General features: G+C 30.5%; 1 protein-coding gene across 1 annotated transcript in view; it reads left to right on the plus strand.

Annotated features, from left to right (window-relative positions):
- Positions 1-1,661: 1,661 nt before the first annotated feature.
- The window catches only part of rdo (leucine-rich repeat domain-containing protein reduced ocelli), a 354,658-nt gene continuing 338,040 nt past the window's right edge, over positions 1,662-18,279 (plus strand). The window contains exon 1 of the mRNA XM_072533215.1: positions 1,662-1,976. The gene's annotated coding sequence lies outside the window, so the exon portion shown is untranslated. The remainder of the gene's footprint in view (positions 1,977-18,279) is intronic.

Genomic DNA, 18,279 nt, shown 5'->3' on the forward strand with positions numbered 1-18,279 from the left:
GAAGTCAGTAGAGTTTCGAACATCATAAAATAAGTATTTCTAATAAAGAAAAAAGAAAGACAGAAATGATATTAAATTATAAAGCTACTAAGGGTGCGGTAGATACCCTAGGCAAGATGGTAGCAGAATATAGTTGCAATAAATAGTCCCAAAGGTCACCAGCAATCTTGTTTATACATCTAGTTGACATAGAGGCAGTTAATGCTTTTGTTTTATGAAAAAAATTAATCCGGAATGGAATTTACCAAATTTAGATAAGAGACAGCTGTTTCTTTTGAAATTGGAAAAGAAGTTAGTAAAACCCCATATTAGTAGAAATTCCAACAGAATTAGATATCCTGCTGTATGATTTAGACTAACTAAGAAGACAAAGAACAATCTAAATACGGTATTAGATACCATTGGGACCAACGGAGAGAAAATCCCGGAGGACCAGATTAAACCCAACGAAGAACAGCCAAAAAGGGGTAGGTAAGTACAAGATTATACAAACCCATTGGAGCCCGTTGTATATATCGTTACCTGCAGTTCATAGACACTGGCCCACAGGATTATCTAGACAAGATCTTACAATTATACGAAGAATCCGTAAAAGCCACAGAACACTAACACATAGCTTCCTGATGACATCAGACGTTCAGCCTATCTGTCAAACATGCCAGTGCCAACTAACAGTGAAACACATTCTTACCGTATATCATTAATACAGTGTAGTAAGACGACAGCTAAATCCCAGGACAGTGATCCCTACTACATAGATAGAATGAGTTCTTCAGTTTTTTAGAAAAATATTATTGGATCATAAACTCTAAAATATTTTTAAATGGCATATTTTATTAATGCTACTAGCTCTTGCTAGCTTGTAATGTTGTTTGTAATTGCCCCCGTGCGAGTGGCCATAATTTGGTTCTCAGTACTCTTCCAAGGCAAAGCGGTCTGAATTTTTTCAAATTTTAAAGGTTATGTAAAAGTATTATTTCCTCCAGACTAACCATTCTACCGCAAACTCAGAGATAGTGTTAAGTGTTTGAACACTTTAACTTTAGCTAGATCGTAATTGAACATTACTAATTTTATGTAGATTTCATTAAAAAATTAACAAACTGCAACTTTATAAAATAATGTACTTTTATAAATGATCTTTATATTGTTATTTTGTTTTAAAATCATGACTGTCTTTAACTTTAACAACATTAAAAATACTGTGTACTGCTAAAGTTACTATTTTTTAAATATATAAAAAAGAAATAATAAAAAAACTAAACAAAAATCGGCTTTTTATTAACTTCATTTTAATCTTTAATGTAAAAAAGAATGTGTCAGAGCTACTAACAAAAATGTCATATAAAACTGGTATTTTGTCATAAAATATTCAACTGGACATCAGGACCTAAAAATAATTTATGACGTCATGAAAAAAACACACATTTTATTTCAAAGAAGGTCCCGCCAACCTTAATTTTAAAAAATAAAACCGGTAGTAAAAAAATACCCAATCAAGCAAATATTTTTTCATATCATTGATGCCCTTTCTACTATGCAAAAATATTACAATGCGCAGGTGTAACAGTTGCGCAAAAGGCCCCACCAGACCGCCAGCTAAACTTGGTAAACTTGAGACACTTCAGTTTCGCGCTATTTCGTGACGTATGCATGTCCCACCGCGTCGAATTCTATCAGGAAAACATCGCGTGAGTTGGAAAATGCGGCGAAAAATTTCGAAAATTTCCGTTATGAAAATCAAGATGTCTGCGAAATTTTTGTAACGTGCCAAAATGTGAACAATTTTATCAATAAGTATGTCGAATATGAACAGGTGTTTGGATTTTAAAAATTTGTATTTGGATAAGTGCGTAATTGTCTATTTAATGGTCAAGTAATGTGTGAAGTGTTTGGTGGAAATTTACATATCAGAAACATTATTTAATAGTGCTGTCACAGTTTTAGAAGATTCCCTACCCTATTGAAAAAGGCAGGTAAACTTGTTTTTTCTTCTTATTTATTATTTTTATTAAAATGTGTTTAATTTCAAGATGATAACAGCTTTCATACTTATTAAAATACTAAGAATATCTGTAAGCTATATATATATATATATATATATATATATATATATATATATATATATATATATATATATATATACATGCACATAACTACAATAGTTTAATAACTATTTTCCAAGTTTTCCAAAATATTACGCACCTATTTTCTTCTTGATGTTTCTTTCCGTACAGGATGTTAAACCATCGCGTGTAGGATAATATGAATTCTAAAATCTACTAACATTTACCTATAAAAAAGTAAAAAAATATCTAATAAAACTAAAAATGTTGCTTCATATTATCAATATAAAATATCAGTAGTTAGTAATTTTTGACCCGAAATACGATTTAGTACATTAAAATATTTTATATAGTTTATCATAATAAACAAACAACCGGAAATTAATTTATGTTGTCAACAACATCATAAAAGATGTTGTTGAGTTGTCAACAGCAGTTTTTTTATGTTGTGCCAATAAATTATTGATATCAAATAATTGTTTTTTGGTTTTGGTTTTGATAATTTGCACTTGCGTAGAATTGGCTGTCATACGATGATGTGCACAGAATGTAGGCCGTGCCTATTGGTGAGATAGACGTAAAAATAATTTAGATATATATATATATATATATATATATATATATATATATATATATATATATATATATATATATATATATATATATATATATATATATATATATACCCACACTCAAAAATGTTTTGCATAATGTAATATTTTCAAAATTATCCACCTAATATAGTAAAATCTATTTTTTTTAACAAAATACTTTATTATATATACAAAATTGTATGTTTTGAAAAAAACAATAAACAAAATTTAAAGGATTAACAATTTATTATCATTATTTATAATATGTATTATAAATATATTTTTTTATGCGATGTCCCATGCTTCTTATAAGTGTATTAATGTAGTTCTGGTCCATGGTATCCCATTCTTGAATCGCTGCTATTCTAAGGTCTTGTAGTGTCCTTGGGGGTGGCTGTCGAGACTGAATTTTTCTTTTGTGTATATCCCATCCCTGCTCAATGGGATTGAGGTCAGGTGAGCAAGGTGGCCATTGTAATCTGACGATATCTTCTGTCTCTAAAAAATCTGCCACATGTCTCATACGATGGGGAGGCGCATTGTCGTCCATAAAAATAAATTCTGGACCAACAGCTCTTCGCCATAAGCGTACAACAGGCCTAATAATGGTATCAATATAAATTTGTCCATTTATGTTACCAACAATAGGAATTCAAGGAGTTTTATTATTTAGCATGATGCCGCCCCAAAACATTATGGAGCCACCTTGATATGGGACTCTTTGGACAGCTTGGTTAAGTCTATCCTCTCAATTTGAGTTTCTCCAAATCCTAATTCGGCGATTATCCGACAAAAGGCTTATTTTGGTTTCATCAGAAAATAACACGTTTCCCCATCTGTTGTCATGCCATTGTAAATGTTCATTGGCCCATTCCAGTCAAGTACTTTTCTGCTCTAACGTAAGCTTTGGTACAAACAATGGCCTTCTTGTAAATAAATTCGCCAAATGTAACCTGTTTCTAATAGTCTGATCGCAAATAACAATATTATGAGCCTGCTGGTGCTCTCTTTTAATAGCTGGGGCAGTCATAGTGGGGTTTCTCCGGGCAGTTGACGTTAAAAAGCGTTCTTGGACATTGGTAGTACTTCTGGGTCTTCCGCTTTTTCGACGATCGCTAACAGAATTCGTCTCTCGATATTTTTTCACAATCCGAGACACATTACTCTGATTAACTCCAACCCGGATAGCAACGTCGAGTTGTGTGTGGCCTTCCTCAATCAAAGTAACGATTCTAGCTCTGTTGAACTCAGATATCACTTGTCTATTCATATTGTTCACTACAAAGTGAATAAAACGCAAACCAATTTTTACAAATATTGGTTTTCGAAAACTGATGAACACAATATGAATACTGAGAATTTTTGCGACGATTAAGAAACAAAAAACAAGCAATAAGTTACATTATTTTAGTAGACAAAAATAAAACAGTGCAAAAAATTTCAAATGAGAAACGTTCCGTGGCGTTACAGATAATATGCAAAACATTTTTGAGTGTGTGTAGATATATATTAGATGAACCGGCAAAATAATGCAAAAGATAGAAAACATAATACGTTGTGAAATAAAAAGAGATAAAAGTCGTAGAGGTGGGAAATTATCGATAGAAACCTCTAATTTACATTACATTACATTACATTAGGACTATCGATAGTTTCCCACCTTTAGACGTTAGCTTATGAACTAGTTGACTTCAGTCATAATATTACAAGTATGACGTCGAACATTAACATTTTTTAAATTTCGCATAAAGTAAAAACTGATTGAAGGCAATAAAGCAAAGCTTAAGTAAACAGTTTAATTAGTAGTAAGTTGATAATTAATTCTGTGTTGGCGAATACAGAATAACAATCTATGATAATTCTGTATGGTGTATGCGATGTCTCAAATCACAGTTTATTATTGATCAATACTTTAATTTTGGATAAAAACATACTCATACTGAAACTGTTTTTACTCACATTACGTGATACGTATTACTATGACTGAAGTCAACCAGCTCATAAGCTAACGTCTAAAGGTGGGAAACTTTAGATAGATCTAATGTAATGTAAAGTAAATTATAGGTTGATATCGATAATTTTTCACCTCTACTACTTGCATCTCTTTTTATTTCACAACGTATTATGTTTTCTATCTTTTGCGTTATTTTGCCGGTTCTTAAGGCACTCATCCCTGTTTATATATATAATGGATTTGAAATTGACTCTGCGCTGGATAAGTTTGGTTTTTAGAATTACCATTATTTTGACGACGTTTTCCGAAGATTGTACTTAAGTACTATTATCTAGTTAAGTTAAGCAATTTATATATACGTGTGTGTTTGTCCAAGCTAATATTCAAAGCTACTTAACCGATTGCAATAAAATTTTGTTAACGTGTATTTGTGGGTCCAAATTGTAAGATTTGAAGAAATTTTTTATCTCAATAGATGACCCTTATTTTCTTTAATAATTGTAAATATAAAATGATTATCCTGTCTACCGCTACAGTTTTAGTTTTATAATCCACAAACAAAACATAAAATGAAGTTTAACAAACGGCATTTTATATATTTTTATAATTTTTTATAATAAATCGGGAATGACTGAATCAATTTGGTTAATTTTAATTTTAAATTATTTGTAGAAGTCTAAGGATGGTATAACATATAAGAAAATTTGAAGAAATTATAAGGAAACTAGTAGAAGCAAAAGTTTTCTTTTCCCATACAAACAGTTACAATATTTTCTTATACAAAATGTTTTATACTATTCTAGCTCTACAGTGGTAGTTTATTTATTTGATTTAACACAAAATAACGCTTAACAAAAATCACGTCTATTTACTTTAATAGTTTTATTTAAATTCGAGAAAATATGATGAAATTGTAAGGAAAATAGTAAAATCAGTGTAATTTTCCATACATAGAGTTATATATATATATATACTGATATATATCAACTTTTATTTGGTGTATATAAAGTATTTTAAAAAATATGCTTTGATTTTTGCTCAAAAGCCAAATATTTTTATTTTTTTCTTCTTCTTCCCCTTTATAAGCAAGTTTGCTTGTTAATTGGCGGATTAATACCTCTATGGAAGGTTGTCACTCGATCTTATGCGCGGGCTTCCGATACTTCTTCTGATTTGGTGATTGATGACTATGGTGATTTGGCTGATTGGTGAGTTATCTCTTGCTATTTTGACGACACGGTGATTACTCCATTCTTTTTTTCTATTTTGTGTCCATTCATTTATATACTGTCCGTTATACTTTTTTCTAATGTCTTCACTTTTCTTTCGATCTCTCAGCGTATTTCCTGTAATTCTTCTCAGTACTCTCATCTTTGCCGTTTCCAGTAGCCTTTGCTTTGTGGCTGTGTCGGGTCTTGTTTCTGAGGTATGTCATTATTGGTCTTACACTGTCTTTATAAATACTTGACTTTATCTCAGTGTTAATATGTCTATTTCGCCATAGAGTGTTATTTAGGCAACCTGCCAGTGTATTTGCTTTTTGTACTTGATCTCTTACTTCTTTGTCCAGGTCTTACCCTCCATAGCTGGACAGTGTAATTCCCAGGTATTTTATTTTTATTACTTGTTCAATACTGATGCCATAAATTTTTATTTTACATCTGGTTGTTTCACCTTTGTTAAGACCGAACATGAATTAATTGAAAGTGTCTCTCACCTCTGACATCTCTTAGGAATAGATTTTATGATATTTACTAAAAAATATCTATTTAAGGTTATTTAGTTTTGTATTAAGAATAATTTTAATAAGCTAATCGTAATTTTAATTTATCATAAACATAAACACTATGACATTAATTTAAGAACAGACTGCATACTTTTTTTGGACACACTGTATAGTATAATTTTCATTTTTTAAATAACCAAAAATTATTGATTAGTAATTTATGTGCAAAATTTTTCTCACTAACAAAAAAAGTTTTCTAAATCTCTGAGGCTTACATAGGCTTTAGATAGACTTGATATATTTGACACTGGAAAAACTTCAGGTTCTTCTGTCTTAATTTTAGAGTTAGGGATAGTTTCATTAATTAATTGTTTTATTTAATAATGTCGTTGATGGTCAATTCTTTACTTATCACTACCAATCACAACAAATTGTTCTAAATCCGATAATGTGGTACCACTTCTTCAAAACAAATACGTGACAAAGTACGCCAAGCCACTCTAACCTATATCAAGGATTTTTTCTGCTTGTACCAATAGCCACTTTTTCTGTCACCATGACAATCTGTATATTGCAAACTACTGCTCTGAAAAGATTTGTGGTCGTTGTGTTGAACCACGTACATAGATTTTTCAGCCAAGAAATCCTTTGCCTTCCTGGTTCCCGTTTTCCTTCTACTTTTCCTTGCAGAATTATTTGCAGCAACCCATATCTCTCGCTATTCCTCATGATGTGATCGAGGCATTCAATTTTGGTTGTTTTTATTGTAGTTAACAACTCTTTTTCTATTTTGCTTTTTTAATAAGACGTCCTGGTTAGTAACGTGGTCGGTATAGGATACCTTCAGGATTCTACGATAAATCCACATTTCGAAAGCCTCAATTTTTTTATAGGTAGCTTTTGTGAGAGTTTATGACTAAACTCCGTACACAGTATAGGATAGATATAACATCGTAGTAACCTGATTTTTATGGGTACTGATAAATCGTGAAATTTGAATAGCTTAGCCTTTTTTTGAAATGCAGATCTTGCTTTCTCTGTCCTAGATTTTATTTCTATGGAATGGTCCCAATTTTCATTGACGTTCGTACTAAGGCAGGTGTATGTTTTTACTCTTTCCATTGGTTGTCTTCGGTTGTCATCAGATTTTCTGGACACCCTGTATTTGTCTTTTAAAAGTAATAATGTAATTGTTTTTCGGCATTAAAGTACTAATTTAACTGAATGTCATAGGGAAACAGGAATCACACAGATTTTTTGTAACACTAACTGTGCTATTTCAGCAAATACGTTGGAGTCTTGAAGTTTGCTGTTTTCTAACGTACTACGAATAATTGCTTGTTCTTTGGAGATAAATTGCAGTTTCGACGATGTAGGACATTACGTTTGTGAGGAGTTTATTTGAATTTGATGTTTTTAAGTTGTAGAACTATTGTTTCGTGTTTGTGTCCCACCATAGAATCTCTCTAAAAACCCCCCTTTTTCAAGATCAATAAATACGATATAAGCATTTGTTTCTTTATTTCAATATTTTTTCATCACCGCCCTATATTGAAAATCGCATTTGTTCTTAATCTGCCTTGCATAAAACCAAACTTATTATCAGCTACTTCTGCTTCTTCACAAATCCATCTATACATTACTTTCTCCCATATTTTCACTTAGTAGTTTTATGGCTCGGTAATTTGGGTATTGTTGTATATCTCCCTTGTGTTTGTACACACTATATATACTGCTTCTCCATTCGTCTAGCCAACTTGCTGACCAACTTGTTCCTGTCTCTTATAAAGCTGTTCACATTTACCCAGAAATATCAATTAGTACAACTAAATTCAAGTAACTATAATACTACTAAAACTTTAACTATATGATGCAGTCTTAAAAATAAAATAAAATACTCGTTTAACTCAGTTTCGAAACATTGGTGCTCGTAGTTCACAAAGATTTAGAAGTTATTCTAAATTGTACAATATTTGTACAGTATCATCTAACGGCAAGCTAAAACAAAATGTATAGCACTAAAACACGAGCCGTAGCAAAATATTTTATTTACATTTGTGAGAGTTATCAGCTGATACGTGTAGGTTCTATGAGTTTATAAAACATACTGCAAAGATTCACTTTTACGTATAGACAATAATTCCAATTTTTTTAATTCACAGAAACTGTATATACGTAACTTCCAGATAGGAATATTTTATTATTCACATGTAAATTTTTTATATATTCCAAGAGAAATTTCAAAACAAAAGTTTTAGTGAAGAGACGTACGTTTTTTATGGAGTAATATTAACTTAAATGGGAAAGAAAGTTTCCAAAGAAGGAGCTTGAAAAGCAGTTTTATTGTTTATCGTAACTCGAAAACTGCAGGTCGATATCGGATAAAAGATGTATTTCTTAGATATTTTCTCTTAACTATTTAGCTATACAGCTGGTCTCCACAATGTTTATTAGGTTCCAAATTATTACTTAACTGTTCCTAATTTATGTTTTTTTTTGTACAGTTATATACTTTTTTAAATTATATCCAGACAATAACAAAATCTCAATATACAGAGTGGGCAATAGCTGTCAATGTAATTAAAAAAAGGAAATAAAATAGAATATCTAATAGATGAAGAAGAGCCCACTAAGAAGAGGAAGTGGATTAGTTTTAAATCAAAAAGCAACAAGAAATGTAAGATATATACTAGGGATGGGAAAAACCTACCGGTTTTTTTACTTCGCCATGACCGGCTTTATCGGTTGTTTTTTTATCACGGTTATAACCGGTTTTTTATTTTTAAATTAAAAACCGGTTATTAGGTTTTTACGGTAATTAGGATAAGGTTAGGTATTATTTTGGATCCCAATCATAATTATTATTCTCAAGTAATTATTCTAAACAAAAACCATAATTCAAATTTTATTTTATTTTATAAATACAGAAGCAAACTGAAAGTGCAAACTTGTAACCTATTGGATTAAAAAACCGAAAACCAGTTTTTGGAAAAACTGTTTTTTTTTGGCCGGTTATAACCGCCAGGTTAAACCGTAAGCAAAAAAAAAACGGTATAACCGAAAACCGGTGTTTTGTCAAAAACCGCCATCCCTAATATATACCCCACTACCATTATCACCACAAAAACGCAGCTCAAAACAAACTACAATTAGAAAAGCCAATATGTCATCACCTGTGGTAGTGAAAGGCTTTAAAATTAAAAAATATGATGCCCTTCATAATTTTCTTAAATCAAAGTTGGATAACTTTACTACTACAATTGTATAGAAAGAGTAAAGAAAATTAATGACAGTTTTAAGAGAGGAATAACTCCAATATCGCTACAAAAATTTGTTGAAGATCTGCTAAGAAGAGAATTTGAAGAAAATAAGGTAGGTACATAACACAATACATCTTAACCCTGTGTCCAAAGAAGACAGTGCAACAACCATCAAAGATAATACACATCATTATGACGAGTGGAATATAAAACATAATATATCCAAGCTAATACAGTATATTTAAAAAACTAAAATCCTGAATCCACTTTGTACATCCTCTAATTTATGTTCTGTTTCTTTTCTAATTTTCATTTCTATTATGGTTTCGTATACTTTTGCTGCTACACATAGTAGTGATATACCTCTATAGTTCCTACAGTCTCTTGTGTTTCCTTTCTTGTATATAGGTATTATTACTGCATTTGTCCATTCTCTGGGTATTACTTTTCTCTTCCATATTAGGTTATATATGTATAACAATTTTTCTTTTGCTTTTACTCCTATATATTTCATCATTTCTGGTGCTACTTCATCGCTTCCTGCTGCTTTTCCAATCTTTATCTTTCTTATTGCTTCTTCCAGTTCTTCTTTTTCTATAGTTTCTGGATTTTCCGTGTTTCTCATGGATACTCTCCTGTTGTGGCTTTTCTTCTCCATTGTATTCGCTTGATTTCCATTCAGTATCAGCTGAAAATGTTCCCTCCATCTTTCCATTATTGTCTTATCGTCGTTTATTATTGTTCCTTCCTTGTTCATTATTTGTTTCAGTTTCGTTTCTTTGTTGCTTCTTAGGTTTTTCAGTGTTCTGTAAAATAATTTTACGTTTTCTGTGCTGTTTTCTTCCATTTTTTCCCCGAATTTTTCCCACCTTTACTTTTTCTCTTTCTTAACTATCTCTTTAACTTTTGTTCTTTGTCTCTTATAATTTTCAAATTTTTGTTGTGTTTTGTCTTGGATGTATTCTTTTCATAATTTCTTCTTTTCTTGTATTTCTCTTTTCACTTCATCGTTCCATCAAGATGGTTGTTTCCCTCTGTTGTTATTTCTTGTGGTTCCACATATTGATTTAGCTGTTTTTATCATCGCATTTTTAAATTTTCCCCATTCTTCTTCTATTGTTTCTGTTATTTCATGTTCATTATCCATCTCTTTCTCTAGTCCTTCTGAGTATCTTATTCTCGTTGTTTTTTTCCTTAGTTTATAAATTTTTATTATTTCTTTGTGTTTTCTGTTTATGTTCTCATTTCTTTTTATTTCTTTTCTTTTGCGTTTGAATGTGGTTTCTAGTAGATAGTGGTCACTACCAATTTCATAACTCCTTTTTACCCTTACGTCTCTTATCCAGTTCTTCTCTGTTTTTTGCACTATAGTATAGTCTATAATTGATTGTTCGTCTCTTGATTTGACTTCTCTTGTGATCTTCTGTATCCTTTTATGTTGGAAGTGTTTGTTCATAATCATCAGGTTACTGTCTAGACAGAATTCTAGTAGTAATTTTCCATTTTTGTTTAGTTTGTCCTCCCCATAAGGTCCGATGACATTGTTCCATTTTTCTGTTTCTTTCCCCACTCTACTGTTCATGTCTCCTGTGATTACAATTTTCTCTGTACAATAATTTATCACTTCTTGTAATTTGTCCCAGAATTCATTCTTTACGTTTTTTGTTGCGTCTTCATCTGGTCCATAACATATGATTAGGTTTGTATTGGTTTCCTCTGTATCCATATCTATGTCTACTCTTAGTATACGTTCGTTGTAATATATCCAATTTTTTATTTTGTTGATACTCTCCTTCTTTATCATGCACGCTACTCCTGCCTGAGCTCTCTTCGTTTCTTTCACTCCACTCTAGTTAGCTCAAATTGTTACATAATTCTTGCTTGATTCCAAATGTATTAAACACTATATAATACAATATATAAAAACTGATTTTAGACCATATTTTTTATTATTGAATAAATTTTTTATATAGTACGAAGTTTTTGATCCACTTCGTATCTTTAATAGGAGAAAAACAACAACAAACGCCTTTCTTTGATAAGGACACTTTTACAGTGAGATCTGAAAACAAAACAATGTCGCTTGGCTCCCTAATTCTTTGAGAAACTTCTGGAGCATACGTTTTGCTTACATTCTTTAAAAACTCGTTGATGCACTATTACGAGAAGGATCTTTAGGGCATTATATATCGTACTCATTTAGGTAGAGTGTGAGCATTCGTTTGCTATATTTTTCTTTGGTATAAAAACGAATGTGGACTATCAAATCAGCGATTAAAAAAACAATTTGGTATTTTTTTGTTCATTTGATCTTTAATCTTTGCTATTATATAATTTTCTTTCTCTGTTTTTAAGATATTCTTATATATTGTGATGATATTAAGTTTTTTGTATATCTTTATTATCAGGTTCTTTCTTTGATTTTTGAAGCATGACCTATTTGAGGTTAAGATTTTTCTATTCTAATTCTATTCAGTTTTTTAGAACACCTAGTCTAGAAACTATAAGATAAAAAAGTACAATTTATTCTAACTTAGTATTGTGAAAGACATGGGTGAAATTATATAAAATTTTACCCATAATGATTCAAGTGGAATTTATTTTAAGGTTATTAGCGACAATACTTTACTTAACAAACCACTTTTGCGTAACATATTAATAGATTTTAAATAATTAATAAAAAGCTGGGAAAAACTTAAAAATAACGTAATTAACGCAGTGACGAAAGCAATTGGAGAAAGAATAGTAACAAGTACTAACATATTAAAAAAGAAAACCTCATGGTATAGAGAGAAAAAAAACACCAAATGTAAAGAAAGCAAGAAAGTCTTGCTTTCTTAAAATACAAAACTTTTTAAAATACAGAACACTAAAAATACAACAAACATACCACCACTCTAAACTAATTAGAAAATAAACAAAAGCTTTAGTCAAAAAAAATCTTCTCTTCTTCGTGAGACTAGGATTACTCCTGTTTGTCTGTCTGCCTCTTATTCTGTTTCAGTCATTGTTAACTGTACATTATATTTTTACCTTTTTGGCGGCCTTCCAACGGGTCTTCTGCTATACGGCTTGTTGTTTTTAGAGATGTTCGCCAATCTGTCTGGTCACATTCGGTTTACATGTTCGTCAAAAAAAAATAAAAAGAGGAAATTGGAAGACAGATAAAATACGACTTCTAAGGAACACAAAAAAAATTTGGACAATGATCAGAGCGCATAAAAAAGAAATAAACGAACTAATAAAAATGAGACACATTCAAAAAGAAACATGTGGGCAGACTACTTTTGATACCTATTTGCTAAAGGTGACGATAATGATCCACTAGCACCAGAAGTAACGACTAACGAAGAAATAGATAGTATGGAGGAAGAGGTAAAGAAACCATTAAGTATTAAATAAAATATTTTTGATGGCCAACATGAAAGCAACCAATTTCCTATCATCATATCTAATATCTCCAATAAGAAAATTAGTACTAGAAGAACTTTATAAACTCTTATTGGCTAAAATTTACTTCTAAAACGGATATATTATAATCTTTCTTAGCTATTATAGCAAGTGTGTTTACCGGAATCTATTATGTTTACTAACTGCTGCCGAATCTTATATCGATAGATTGTAGTAATGCCATTTCTATCTTAGGCTTTAAACTAGTATTGGCGAAACATTACTCAGAAAAATATTACACTATATAAACAACTTAAATCTAAATCTAAATTCATTATTAAGTAAAGCAAAAGACCTTCCTCCCGAATACCCAATGCAAATTTTACTCAAGCATGAAAAACTTTACAAATGCAAGGCAATAAATCTAACCTTTAGATTTCTTCCGTAATTTTTAACGATAACACACTCGCATATATCTGCAAGGAAAAATTTAATAAAAATATTACGGCTTCCCATCTTAGTTATTTACAAACTCAATATTTCTTTACTATTATTTTTAACTACACATACCAATGATGTCATGTATATCAATGCCCCCATTTACCCCACATTACCTGAAGTTTTCCTTGCAATAAACTCCTCGAAATCTGTAATCTTATTCGGAACAGACATACATTTTCAGGTATTTGGCATATTTCTGTAATAATTCCTATTAAAAACCTGAGTAATCCTCCATATTCCTAAATAATTTCATTTGATTTTTCTCAACTTTTTAAAAAAGTTATAGATAAAAGACTCACTAAGTTTCTTGAAAATAAATATAAATATATATTGAAAATAATAATACTCCTCCCGATGCTTAATCCAGCTTCCGAAGTCAGCAGTCTACGCTTGACGACCTTGTTTTTCTTCAAACATACATTTCTTAAGCAATCAATAATCAACAAGATCTCGTTGTAACTATATTGGATATTAAAGGAGATTATAATTCAATTGCTAAAAATGCAATAAGTAACAAACTCTTCTATTTGAGTTTAGATTCTTCAGTCTTTAGATTGAACATTCTTCTATTTGTAAAAAACTCTCTAACTGAAAGAACCATTAAAAATCTCGCCAACGCTAAAGTAGGTTTTTTTCTCTTCTCTTTTTATATCCTCCTTTATATCAGGATATCCTTTAAGGATCTGTTTTTAGTTTAATTTTAGTCATTCTTACAATCAACGAACTACGCACGTGTTTTCCTGCTCTCATAAAGTATGTTTAATACGCTCATACTCTAAACGATTACTGCCGTGGTAAATATGTTTCCATTACATGCAAACTTCTACAAAGTGCAATAAATTGTCTCTAAGATAGATTTAAAAAGCTAGGATTATCATTGTGAGAGCAAAACTAAATTAATAATTTTTTTCAGAAGAAACTTCACTTAATCAATCCAAATATCATTTATACATATATGAACTTAAAACCATTTTTTTTAAATGGCTAAAGGTTTTTAAATCCCTTAGTTATCTTCAATGGGGTGCCGATAAAATTAAGAGTCTTCAAACCTGTCATCCAATCTTTTCTTGACTAGAGAAAGCTATTTATTTCTCTGCTACTCAATATGACATATTAAACTCTGTTTATGATAGCACCTTCCGTTTATGTCTAAGTGCCATTCACTCTAGTGCTATCGAAAGGATATATCATAAATACAATAAACCTCCTTATTTAAAAAACCTCCTTGTTTATGCATTCCAACTATCTATTAATCTTCTCTTCTTGGAAATCCCAACCAGAAGAGAAGCATCTATTATTAAAAGTCTGCGAATTAACCACACCAAACACCCACGGTTTCTTGATGTCCTCAGGAACTCGTCCAACTTGTCACCATTGCAATCTGTACCTGACCATGAAAAATTTCAAAGCATTCATCAACCTGTATAAATTTTTCAAAGGAAATGCTCAACAACCTTACACAGATCACGAAAAATATATACTGCTTCTAAAAACAGCTCAGCTCTACCACTAGATTTAATCTAATAGGCATTATCTATAGGCAAGTAATATAATTTTATTTGATTTCGTTATTTAATATGTATTAAATGTTCCTGTACCAAAAGCGTTGTCAAGGCACTTTACGTAAATAAATAATAAGATCTACATCGACAAATAGATAAAATGGTGGAAACAGATACGACGGACTAAATCGCACCCGCCATTTTTTTTTAAATAAAATGAAGTATTTAAAAAATGGCGGGAGTCCTGAAGAAAATGAAATAAATTCACAATTTTTGAATATTGAATCAAATATTGAAAACAAGAACTCTCTGGAAAGTGAACCAGTAAATACAGATTAAAAAAAAAAGGAATGAAATATAAACATCTGGGAACAGACTATCATATTTTTGTCTATCCGGTTTTGATCGAATTTAAACTGGCACATGACTCAACAAAGCTACTATGAAAACTAAAATGACTATCTACAAAGTAATTGTAGAGCCCATTCTTACATATGGAGCAGAATGTTGGCAAATGACAGTAAAAGGAAAGAAAAAAGTTGACACGGTTGAAATGGACTACCTAAGAAGAGCTTGCCGTATATCAAGAGTAGAACGTATACCTAATTCTGAAATTAGAAGAAAAACAGATAGAGTACATACAACTTCTGAAAGAATAGAAACTAGACAGTTAATATGGTATGGACACGTACAGAGGATGGACGACAACAGATGGCCAAAAAGAGCTATGGAATACAATCCAAGTAATAGAAGGAAACGAGGAAGACCAGCCAAGTCTTGGATACAAGGTGTTATGGAAACCATGAAAGACAGAGCCATTGATGAAGACACCTGGAGAGATAGAAATAGATGGCGATCGAAATGCGGGAAGCGGCAGAAGCTGTAGGATCCCCGCTTATATATATATATATATATATATATATATATATATATATATATATATATATATATATATATATATATATATATATATATATATATATATATATATATATATATATATATATATATATATATATATATATATATATATATATATATATATATATATATATATATATATATATATATATATGACTCAATAAACAAAAATAATGTAGTACTGAATCTTTCACAGCATCTAGAAGTACCAAGAAAATTATTAATACATTTAGTAAAAATGACAATCTGTGTCATCAACTTAAAGATCAAGTTCAACAAAGACAAACTATCAAAGTGTTTTGGGCTCTAGCAAGCGTAAAACAAGATTATCTTTCTACTTCTTTTAATTTGTGATTCAAATAATATGTCCGAATAGGAAGTACATTAAACAAAACCAGAATCTAATAAATAGCCTCTATAGAAGGCTCGATATTGGCTTATGCTGGTTATGAATATTTTATAAAGCAATTAACATTTTTTAGCGTTATCCTTACAAACAAAACTTCTATCTATCTAACTTCATCGGTATATGACCTCTATTAATTATTCTCCCTGTGACCCTCCCATTCTTCTTTCATGATCTGAACCTATTTTTTTTTAATTAGTGATAAATTCGACCGTTACTTGATGAAAATTCATTTTATCTAACAATAAAATAGTAAACACTGTTTTTTAATTTGGTATTACAGTCTTCTATTGTTACCGTTATTGAATACTTCTACCGTTCCACTCTATTCTACATTAAAACGGTACGTTTTGCTTATGCAGCAGATCAGTTTTGCGAAAACTCTCAGGCACTTGTTGCTATTAGACTGTCGATATACGAGTCATTTAATACAGAACCGTACTTAGCACTGTATTTAACTTAATTTCACTAATAAGCGGATACGTAGTTGAATACAGAATGATGCATTATCAATACTTGTTTCTTTAATAGACAGATATAGATATGTAATTATTAAAAGTTTGATAAAAATAGTTAAATTTTACTATTGCCTAACATTACATATTTATTAACGCTTTAGATGAGATTTAACTAAGGGATGAAAAAACAAGTGCAGCTTTTATTTTATTTGCACGTAAATAATTACTTACATAAGTTTTTTTTGTATTTAACATGCATTCTCCTGAAAAAGGATGTTATAATATTTGAAATTTTTCGCACTATTACATAATTTTTACTTTTTACCAGACTATCATTTACATACTTTTCGAATTTGGAACTTTATGTCCGCCGATTTTTATACTTTATTTTTTTACATTTTTACAGATAATTGACTCATTGTATATTAATATTATCCTCATCTGTTCTATTATCGCTATTACTGTCATCGCTATCACTGACATCTCTACTACTGTCAACCGTCACATTTATTACCATAGGAACAATATTGTCCATCAATCCGTCAATAACCCAAAATTTTTGCTCCTTTCACAGCTTTTTTTAGTAGTTTATTTCAGAGAATTTTAGAAATTGTACCGAAAACTACTCTTGTCATAGCACTTACTTTATCGATTAAACTTTACCACTCTTTAAATTTAGATAATAAATAAATACAATTAAATATTCTTTTGGATTAATTTTTGAATTTTAATTTTTGATGAACATTTAACTGTAAATCAGAATATCTACTGAACAACCACTAAGCCTTGTTATTATTAAAGGTACGAGATACGAAGATAATTAGTTTGTAATGACCCTTATTGTAATGGCATGTTGTATTCTCATGGAAAAACAATTAACCTGTCGTTAATATAATTAAAATACTATAAAATAATCTTTTGTAAATAATATACAGGTTGTCCCATAATTAATTAGACATTAGCTAATGGGTGATAGCTGACATCAAAATAAAGCGTTTGAGCTCAAATTGTTTAGGAAAAATGTTGCTAGTTTTCGTTCTACAGGGAGATTCATTAATATTTTTTTTATATTATTTTTATGGATATATTGAAAACTATTCAACCGATTTAAGTGAAATTTGGTATCTTGCTATTATTTAGTATGTTCAATAAGAAAATGATATTAGTTTTACCATTGACACTAGGTGGCGCCACCTACTGTAACATTGGTTAATTAATGGGGCCATAATTTTTTTGTCTGCCCTGTATAAACATTCTAGGAAAAAAAACATAAAATAACATTCAATTCTACACAAAAAAGGTATTCTTGTTTCAAATCAAAAAAGTACACCGTTTTCGAAATAAACGTATTTTGTTTTTCGCAAAACCAGCAGGTACCTAGGTATGCTGTGAACTTAATGCCAAAGTCAAAGCGTAGGTACGAATTTGTTTACTATTTGTTGTCAAAGTGCAGTGCGAGTCTATTATTAAAAAAGAATATGTGTGTACTTTGTACGCAGGTA

Source organism: Diabrotica undecimpunctata, chromosome 1 (assembly GCF_040954645.1).
Source record: "Diabrotica undecimpunctata isolate CICGRU chromosome 1, icDiaUnde3, whole genome shotgun sequence".
NCBI lineage: Eukaryota > Metazoa > Arthropoda > Insecta > Coleoptera > Chrysomelidae > Diabrotica > Diabrotica undecimpunctata.